This window comes from Sorex fumeus, unplaced genomic scaffold, assembly GCF_029834395.1.
Source record: "Sorex fumeus unplaced genomic scaffold, SorFum_2.1 ptg000130l, whole genome shotgun sequence".
Classification (NCBI taxonomy): Eukaryota; Metazoa; Chordata; class Mammalia; order Eulipotyphla; family Soricidae; genus Sorex; species Sorex fumeus.
Genome location: NW_026606187.1, coordinates 9,986,292 through 9,997,063, shown reverse-complemented (window position 1 = coordinate 9,997,063; position 10,772 = coordinate 9,986,292). Strand labels below are relative to the sequence as shown.

Below are 10,772 nucleotides of genomic sequence, written 5' to 3'. Positions count from 1 at the left end.
CTGTTACAATATAAAGAATCAGAAGTCTAAGTTTGAATCCTAGAAAAATTCTACAGTTCTACAGCTTTTTGACCCTGAGGTGAAGATTTTGAAGTCACTGTTAAGTTGGTCAACATTTTTTTCTCACTCATTGAGAAAGCATCCACATGCCCCCTTTGATCCAGGCTCAGCACCTGACTCTGTGGAGCAACAACGGATAAGTCACCATTTACTTTTTAGGAGCACACGTGATCAAAAGTCATAACCTTGTACAGGACAATTTCAGGATGGTGCGTTAGATGCAGAATGTTGACTTCAACAGGAGTAGATGGCAGCATACCTCAAAATATGATTATTTCTACCCAGGGGGTAGAGAATTTCATGGAAGTGCTAATGTTCTAACTGAATCATGAAGAAGAATGTTAGCAGCAGACTTGAGCCTTGGCTTGAGCTTGGGAGATTCAGAGACAGGTTTTATGCAGCCTGTGACAGAAAAGGGAGGATCTGAGATGCCTGGAACACTTTCTTTATCTGGGTCTCCACATTTTAAAGATGGTAATTGTTCTGTAATAGCACTTGTATTGCTTTGTCTCAGACAGAGACTTTGTGCTACTGAATTAAAAATGCAATTATTAAAAATTGCAATTAACTATTTTACATTGTGTTCATGTATGCAAATTAGAAAGAGACATGATATAATTATGTAGAAAACAGAGGTTAATAAATACCAGCTTGGGCTGCAATTATATTTATATTTCTGGGAAAGGGTGCTGAAGGGTTGTATTAGTGGGGTAAGAGGCAAGAAGACAGTCTGTTGAGTGCTGGGCAGTGACATTTTCATCCAAAATATCATTGATACTTCCTACCAGGAAGGTCAAGTTATCCCCAGTTTAGGGATCGAAAATGAGGACCAAGCAAGTGAAATCATTCACCTCAGTTTGCTCACCCATTGCCTGAGTGCCTGGCCAGAACTTGGCTTGGTCTGATCCTAATGTCCGTGCTCTTTTCTCTTTCTCTCATTTTGCTTTGTCATGATTTGAGTTTTTCATCATTTCAGGTTGTGATAACTGCAGTCAAGTACCGACACTGAAAATTTATTCATGTTATTTTTTGTCTTGAAAGTACAGACGGTCATGTTAGTCTTTCTTCATTTTGGCAGCTTAGTTCAGCCTTGGGATTTGAATATTATATTCAAACACTATAAAACATATACAGAACAGAAAATGAAGAAAAAAATTCTGAGTGTACTTTTATAATTTCATGTAATAAGGAATTATTTTCATATAAAAATCACAATGTTATGACCCTTACAGAAAGATGACACAAAACCCCTAAACAATAATCTCTCCCAATGTCAATGGTCTAAATTCACCAATTAAGAGACAGAAAATGGATTCAGAGACAGAACCCAAAATCCTGCTGTCTACAAGAAACTCATCTCAACAGTCAGAGCAAACAGACTCAAAGTTAAAGTATGGAAAACAATTCTGCAAGCAAACAGCTCCCACAAAAAGCTGGGGTGGCCATACTAGTATGCGACAACATCAATTTCAGGTTGAAAGAAATGAGAAGGGACAGCGAAGGCTATTTTCTATTCAGAAAGGGATATGTAAAACAGGAAGAAACCCCACTCTTAAATGTATACGCACCTAATGAAGGAACAGCTAAATATTTAAAACAACTGCTAACAGATTTTAAGGAGGACATTGCTAGCAACACAATAGTAACCAGAGATTTCAATATTGCCTTATCACCTCTGGAGAGATCAACAAGAACAAAATTCAGCAAGGAGACATTAGCTTTGAAAGAAGAAATAGAAGAGAAAGGGCTTATAGACCCATACAGGGAATTACATCCCCCAAAGAAAGAATACACATTCTTCTCCAGTGCACACGGAACATTTTCCAAAATAGACCACGTGCTAGGACACAAAACATACCTCAATAGAATCATGAAGATAGAAATATTATCAAATTCTTTTCAGACCAGGAAACACTGAGAATAGAAGTGAATCACACACAGATACAGAGAACCAAATTGAACACCTGGAAATTAAACAGCTCAGTGTTGAACTATGAGTGGATCAGGAAGGAAGTCAAGGACAAAATCAAAAGATACCTGGAAACAAATAAGAATGAAGACACGAGCTACCAGAACCTATGGGATGCAGCTAAAGCCGTGTTAAGGGGAAAATTTATAGCTCTGCAAGCATTTCTCAGGAAGGAAGAAAGGGCCCACATAAACAACTTAACCTCACAGCTCAAGATCTTAGAAAAGGATCAACAAAAGGAGCCCAAATCAGGCAGAAGGAAACAGATCATAAAACTTAGAGCAGAAATCAATGACGTGGAAACCAAAAAAAAAAAATCCGAAAGATCAATGAAACCAAGAGCTGGTACCTCAAGAAAATATATAAGATAGATAAACGACTAGCAACACTCATAAAGAGAGAGAGAACCCTAATAAATGGAATCAGAAATGAAAAGTAGGATACTGTATGCCACGAAACAAGAGAACCTAGAAGAAATGAATAAATTCCTGGATTTCTATAATCTTCCAAGGCTGAATCAAAAAGATCTAGAGTACGTGAATAGACCTATTAAAATCAAGGAAATTGAAACTGTAATCAAAAGTCTTCCGAAAAACAAAAGCCCATGTCCAGATGGATTCACTAGTCAATTTTTCCAAACATTTAAACTGGACTATTGCCATTTCTTCTCAAGCTTTTCCAGGAAATTTAAGAAACAAAAACTCTCCCAAACAGTTTCTATGAAGCCTATGAAGCCCATATCTCTCTAATACCAAAAGCAAACGAAGATACCACAAGAAAAGAAAACTATAGGCCGATATCCCTGATGAACACGGATGCGAAGATTCTCAAAAATACTAGCAAATAGAATTCAACAACACATCAGAAAGATCATACCCCATGACCAAGTGAGATTCAGCTGGGGATGCAAGGATGGTTTAACATTGGGAAATCAATCAACAAAATCCATCATATCAACAAAAGAAAATATATTCAAGGCTCTTTAGGAGAATGAGACCCATCATTGTTACTGGTATTTGGCATATTTGGTACACCACAGGGAGTTTGCCAGACTCTGCCCTGTAGGCAGGCTACATTCAATAGCCTGCAAGTCTGTCCAAAGTAGGAATGAGATAATAAGATGTCATAAAAAGATGTCCTGATAAGATGTCGCTTGGCTGCAAATGCGGCCGCGAGGTTCCGGGAGCTGGATTTTATAGTCTCTGAGTCTTGGCCGTTGATGGGATTACACGGCGCCAGGGGGCCAGGTGGTGGGTGTGACCCCCGCCTACTGGAATTTGGAGGATCTGGGTGGAGGATGCTCGACTCCAATCCAAGTAGGCTGGGAGATCTTGGCCCCGGAACCCGGAACCCGCGTGGATTTGTCCCTCTGTCAGTACCTTCATGTGTGCAGAGAGTGGTCTCAGCATGGTGGTGGCTGGTCCTGGAGGTCTTCGGCTGCTGGAGCCCTGGTCTGGGCGGGGAGGAAAGCTCAACCCGCTCCCCTCCAAGCGGGCTCCGGTGAGGAACAGCCAGGCGCGGGGGCAGAAGACTGTGAGGGCAATCTGGCTGCGACATCTGTCACCCCATTGATCGCCAGGGTTGATTCCACTGATCTGGCTGGCTAGACGGGTGTCCCCTTCCTCCCTCACCGCTCTATGTGTGTCCCTCCTGAAGCTGCGCGCTCGGTCGAAGAGGACGGCCTTCCCCGATAGAGACTGACCAGTCTTCGGTCGAGGGTATACGAGTAGCTGTGCTCCCCTGCTAGAAACTCCAAACAAGAAAAGATGAAGTCATGAAATTTACATACAATTGGTACTTCATGGAAAGTATCATGCTAAACAAAATGAGCCAGAGGGACAGACATAGAAAGATTGCATTCATCTGGGGAACATAAAGTAACAAATTAGGAGAATAGCCGAGATATGAACCAGGAGGTTTACTCCATGGCTTGGAGGTCAGTCGCACACGCTAGGGGAAAAGACATCTCAGATAGAGAAGGGAGCACCAAATAAAGGGTGTTCAGAGGATCCTCCCATCCTGGGAGAAACATGCTGAAAGTAGACTAAAGACCAAACATGATTTCCACTCAATGCCTCTTTTGCAAACCGCTGCACCCAAAAGGATAGAGAGAGAGAACAGAAGGGAATGCCCTGCCACAGAGGCAGGGTCGGGGGGGGGGGAGGGAGGTTCTGGGAGGGATACTGGGAGCATTGGTGGTGGAGAATGGGCACTGGTGGAGGGATGGGTACTTGATCATTGTATAACTGAAACCCAAGCACAAAAATTTGTAAGTCTACAACTGTACCTCTTGGTGTTTCACTAATAAAAATGTAAGAAACAAATCATACTATTATTACTTTTGATTGTGTAGAAATACCATCAAGACTCTTGTAGGGAGTTCCTCTTGTCCAGACATTTGTGGTAAAGGGTCATGTTACCTATCTTATCTTTTTTTGTTTCTTTGTCTTGTTTTATGGCCACATCTGGTGGGTTCCCCCTGACTCTGCACTCAGAAATCACTTCTGAAAGGTTGCCAGGATGGGGTACCAGGAATTAAATCTGGGTTGGCTTCATGCAAGGCAAATGCCTTCCTTGTTGTATCTCCCCATTTCAACCTTCCTGATTTTTTAAAAAAATGTTCCTTTTGCTTTAAGAGTGTGATAAATACTTCTAAATAATAATATCAAGCATGATTAATTAGTCTTTTGATTTGTACAAGCAAAGTGAATAGTTCCAGAATATTTGTAGTAAAAGCAACAAAGCTAATGTTGAAATGTGTCCCCTAGCCAGCAATTACTTAGAAACCTATTTTTAGCTATAGTTTTTTCATTAACTTTTGTCACTTTTTCTTTGCCCTTTTAGTTCTTTATTTTTCTTTTACATGGACTTGAGCTCTGCCCAACTGCTGTGATTCACCCTGTTCTAATTATGCAACTCACTGTCTGTCTCTATGAACCAGAATTTTATCAGGTCTTATATATCTATATATGTATATATAGAGAGACATATAAATAATTAGTCAGAGCTCCCAGGTGAAAGCTGTAAATGCAACATTTTTAAAGAGATGATTTTGCGGAAAGCAATTCACAGTCTGGAATGGAATTCATAGTTCTGGTTACTTCACTTAGTTGAAGCATTTTAGCTTCTTGGACAACAACTGGTCCAAGGCAGAGGGCTGAAGGACACGTGTTCTCTGTGGTCCTGCACTCTGTCTTTTACTCTGTGTCACGGGCCGAGTTTCTTACCTCTGTCTTCTCTCTCTTCTTAAACACTAATTTTTCCCCCTTCCAATTTGTCAATTTGAACTGCCATTCTTTTTTCGTTTGGGATACTGGGCCACACATGGCTGCACTAAGAGCTTACTCCTAAATCTGTGCTCAGCAGTAGGGAACCAGATGTGGCACTAGGGGTTAAACCTGGTGAGCTATATCCAATGCAAGCATTTTACGTGCTGTACTAACTTTCTGGTCCCTGACCTTTTATTCCTGAGTTGTCTCCTCCCCCAACACTCAATTTCGTTCTCTAATTTTCTCTGTCTTTCTATACCCTATACTCTGGGGTCAAGGATGATATAGGTAATCCCCCTTTATTGCATTACTTGGAATTTTTATCTCGTTTAAGTAGTTCATTTTTTTTTCATTTGTTTTGTTGTCTTGGTGTTGCTTGGTGACTCAGACTCAGAGCCTCATGGGCACCAAACAAGGGCACTCTCACTGAGCCCGATCTCCAACCTTAAAATGCTCATCTTTTAGTCTCACCAGGAGTATGCTTCTCCAAGGTCCACAAACAGAACAAAGTTGCCACATTTTTCTCATTTCTTTTCCTACAAAATAAGATCCACACAATCCCTGCCTCTAACTTCTGAAAATACCCCTCATTGAGTTATAAAAACCATTTCTTTAAAAACAAACAAACACGATTTACCACACAGAACTCCTGGAATAGAACCTTTGGGTAAGTAGACTGTCCTCTCAATTTTGTCTTATACAGAGTAAATAGGCTTTAGGTCAGTCAACGCTACATCCAAACCCAAGAACACCTAACTGGAAAGCCTTGAAGAAGGTATGTGATTTCCTAAGTCAGTTCCTGAAATTCCGTCTACAAAAATGGAGATAAAAGTGTTTTTGTGAGGATTTAAATCTCTAGGAACAGTGCCCATACCTATAAACAATCTAGTACCTGATCAGATGCTCTGTAAATTATGAATTGTGTTCTTTCCAGAGATTTGGCTTTTGTTTTTCTCATATGGCACATGCCTTTTGTATAATTCCCTGCCATTTCTGACCCTCCATTGCAAAGTTGGTTCTTACTTTGCAGAGACTCAGATGAAAAGCCACCTGCTTAGCATTTCAGAGTGCTCTCCTCATCAGGCTAAATGAAATTCCCAAACTACAGTCAGAAAACTGCATCTGAGCTCTCCAGAGCATGTATGTCATTGATCTGCCCAGAATCTGATCAGCCACTTGCTTTGCCAAGACCCATCATTTTGAAGTGATCTTCTGGTATGAAGCATGCTGTATTGATCTGGTGCAAGGCCAGAGGCCCTGAATGCTAAAAAGCATTTATGAGAATGCTGTCACAAAGAGGATCTGGCCATTTTCTACATTTTTAAAGAAATTCCTCATTGCTTTCCATAGAGGCTGAACCAGATAACATTCTCAGCAACAGAGAGTGAATGAAGATTTCTTCAAACTGATCTGTTTGAACTCCTATAGATCAGGAAGGTAGATGTGAAATACCTTGTTAAATGGGTATTCCATATTATATGGGTTAGGCTACCTCCACCAAGTTACTTCTTCGGTTTCTCCAACCTTTCTTTGATTCTGATAACCTCTTCTCTGTCTCCATTTCTGTCTCTGTCTCCATTTCTGTCTCTCTGTCTCTCTCTTTTTCTTCTTCTTCTTCTTCTTCTTCTTCTTCTTCTTCTTCTTCTTCTTCTTCTTCTTCTTCTTCTTCTCCTCCTCCTCCTCCTCCTTTTATTTTATAAATTTTTATTTATTTTTAAAATTTTATTTTCATAAAGTTGTTTACAATAGTTGTTTATAGTCAGCATTAAGGAGGACAGAGGTCTTAGTGGTGGCCTGGGCAGCATGGAAGTCGTGGGGACCCACGGCCACTGGACAGGGCCTCTAGCTTCTTTTGGGCCTCCAACTAGTGGAAGCAAAAAGCAGTAAAAGTTGAACTGAGCCATTCCCAGAAGCAGGAAATCCGAAGGCCTTTCACCTATTCAACGTGGACAGGTCTATAGCCATTGATGTCAAGGATCTGAAGATTGCTGTGCAGGCCTTAGGGGAGACCAGGAAGGACCTGACCAAGAGCCTGGCAGCAGAGGTCGACAAGAACAGGTGAATTACCATCTGTTTTGAGGTCTTCCTCGCACTCATGAGTGTGAAAGTGAGTCAGAAGGATGAGAAGGAAGAGATCCTGAAGGCTTTCAAGCTATTTGATGACGACCACACGGGAAGCATCACCCTGACAGACATCAAGAGGGTGGACATGGAGCTGGAGGAGAAGCTGTCGGAGGGGGAGCTGCAGGAAATGCTGGAGGAGGTGCATTGTGATGGAGATGGAGAAATGAACGAGGAAGAGTTTTTGAGAATAATGAGGAAGACCTCTTTGTATTAACAGCCTTGCCCCTTCTGGAAGGTGGTTTCCTTCTGAATGCACACTCACACTTGTCGTGCAGTTCTGTACTCTCCACTTTCAGTGGATGGGTTACGAATGTCTTAATGTATAGTTCATAAATGAGTTGCATGTTTCTACATCTGTGTTAAATTGATGGCATCAAGAAGCAAAGAAAGTTAACTCTTTGAGAGTTACTCAAAGGTAATTCTCCTTTGAGCCATGAATGGCAGAAAAGTATTAATTCTAGGACCAGGGACTTAAAGTGACTGAAATTGGCCAAACAGCCAAACACATCCAAGGCGTTAATTTTCTTTTGTGCAACTCTTTTATATTAAATTTATTTATTGAATCACCATGAGAATAGTTATCTGAAAAGCTTTCATGTTTAATTATCGGTCATACAGCAATACCCATTGCTTCACCAGTGCAGATTCTCCATCACCAAGAACCCCAATGTAGCCCTCATCCCACCCCTCCTGTGAGGCAGATGATTTCCACAACACTCTCTATCTCTTTAGATTACATTCATTATTTTGACAAAAGATGCACAATTATTATATAGAACTTTACCCCAATAATAAGACCTACTGAAAAAGCATCATGAAATAATTTGTCTTCTATTTCTGGTTATAAAAATTATATGATGTCACGTGGGCTGGATAGCGGCTAAGCAATTTTGAATTTCTGATATTTTACTAATTATGTCTATCCGTGGTATACTTGATATGCCAAATCCAGTAAAAAAAAAAATGGATCTCATTCCCCTGACCCTGAATACGGCAGAGTCGAGAAGAATGTGGAAGGAGAGGCTGATAAAATCTCAAGGCCGAACTAGGCTGCCAAAACGAAGAAAGACAAAAATAATTGTCTGTACATTCAATGCACGTATGCTGGCATCTGATGTAGCCATCGAGGACCTGATGGTACAAGCGCGAAAGATTAAGTACGACATCATTGGTTGGACAGAAACGAGAAGGCATCAAACACATCACGTCTTTTTCGACACTGGAGAAGAACTGTTCCTTGGAACATGTGACAAAAGAGGCGTCGGTGGTATAGGTATCCTTGTCAACACAAACTTAGCCATGAGCATTGATTCACTCGCATGCCTAACAACCCGAAGCAGACGATTACACTTGAATAGATGTGGGCTACTGCCGGCAGTTTCTATCTTTGTTGTCTATGCACCAACATCCAATTATGGTGAAGGAGAAATTGAGAAGTTCTACATGAAGCTGGAGAAGTTCTATAAAGAAGACCACATCTTCTACAAGATCATTGTCGGTGATTTTAATGCCAAGATAGGACCAAGAAGATCAGCCAATGAACTCCACATCAGAACCCATGACCTAAAATGGAACAAACAGGGTGACAGACTGTCTGAGTTCATCATGTCAACCAAGACCATCCATGGTAAATCACAGTTCCAAAAGGCCGAATCTAAACGTTTGACATGGGAGTCTCCCAGTGGACGGTTCCACAATGAAATAGACCACATCATATTCAATCGGCGGTTTTGCCTGACCGATGTTGCTGTTGTCCCAAAATTCCAAATGGGATCAGACCACCGTCTCCTTCATGCAAAATTTTACTTCACAGAGCAGGGAGAAAAGAATGAAAAGTTTAAGAAGAGAACTCCAAGAACGAACACCAACTGGGAACTCTTTGGCTCTGTTGCAGCAACATGGGAAGATGCCGTCATTGACAACATTGACAAGGAATACGATTGAATGGTTCAGCATCTCCATAATTGTGCGAGAAATGCCAAGAGAGAGAAAACCACAAAAAATGCCTTTCTTCGAACACTCTTGATCTTATTCGCCAACGTGGCTTGGTGCATGCCTCAGGCAATCACAAGTGAACGTCTGAGCTGGCAAAACAGTGCAGAGAGGCAATCAAGGATGACTTCAAAGACAGGAGAGCAGCAGTGCTGACAGATGTGGCAGAAGCCGGGAAAACCATTCGCAATGCCTGCCTGTCCTTCACGAACTACAAGACCAAGATGACTGCCCTCCGACATCCTGATGGATCTATCACATCTTCCAGAAGGGCAATGGAGAAGATTATTCATGACTTCTATTCAGATCTCTTTAATAGCCACGTCCACTTGCCCACATAACAAATTCCGCAGGATGGATATGTCGTTCCCATTGTTCTCTCTTCCGAAATCCAACACACCATCTCATAGGTAAAGAAACAAAGAGCACCTGGCCAAGGCAAGGTCAGACTTGAACACCTGAAGAACTTACCATCAGTACTCATCAATACATTGGCTCAGCTCTTCACACGCTACCTGTCTGAATGCACGTTTCCGTCCCAATGGAAAACCAGCAGGACTGTACTACTATACAAGAAGGGAGACATCCACGACATTGGCAACTATCGCCCAATCTGCCTATTGTCTATCATCTACAAGCTGTTGACTCGAGTCATCCTGAATAGGATTGGCAGAACACTAGATGAAGGACAGCCATGCAAGCAAGCTGGGTTCGGAAAAGGATTCAGCACCATCGACCATATCCACATGATAACCAAGCTCATTGAGGTTTCTCAGGAGTTCAAGATGCTCCTCTGTCTAACATTCATTGATTTAAAGAAGGCCTTTGATTCTGTTGAGACAGAAGCAGTCATCGAAGCCCTAGCCAAACAGGGCGTTCAAACTCAATACATCAGTATCCTCTGTGAGGTCTATTATGGATTCGGTACCAGGATTTCACCATTCTACAAAGAAGTAATTATCTATGTCAAGAGAGGGGTTTGGCAGGGTGATACTATTTGACTGAAACTATTTAATGCCACCCTTGAGAACGCCATGCCAAGACTGGAATGGGAAGAAATGGGAGTGAAGATAGATGGTTGGCAACTACACCACCTTTGCTTTGCTGATGACATCATTCTAATAACACCAAACATCAGCCAAGCAGCACAAATGCTAACCGAATTCGGCCTTGAGTGTGGAAATGTAGGATTACAACTGAATTTCACAAAGGCAATGTTCATGAGAAACAGTCTTGTTCCTAATATTCCATTCACTCTCAACGGAATGACCATCTCCGAATGCAACGCTTAAATATACCTAGGTCGAGAAGTCAACATGACGAATGACCTGGCATCTGAGTTACGCAGGACGAAGAGA

At 41.6% G+C, this 10,772-nt stretch overlaps 1 pseudogene; it reads left to right on the top strand.

Annotated features, from left to right (window-relative positions):
* The first annotated feature begins 398 nt into the window (after positions 1 to 398).
* Positions 399 to 7,636, top strand: LOC130045936 (centrin-4-like; annotated as a pseudogene).
* The last annotated feature ends 3,136 nt before the right edge of the window (positions 7,637 to 10,772 follow it).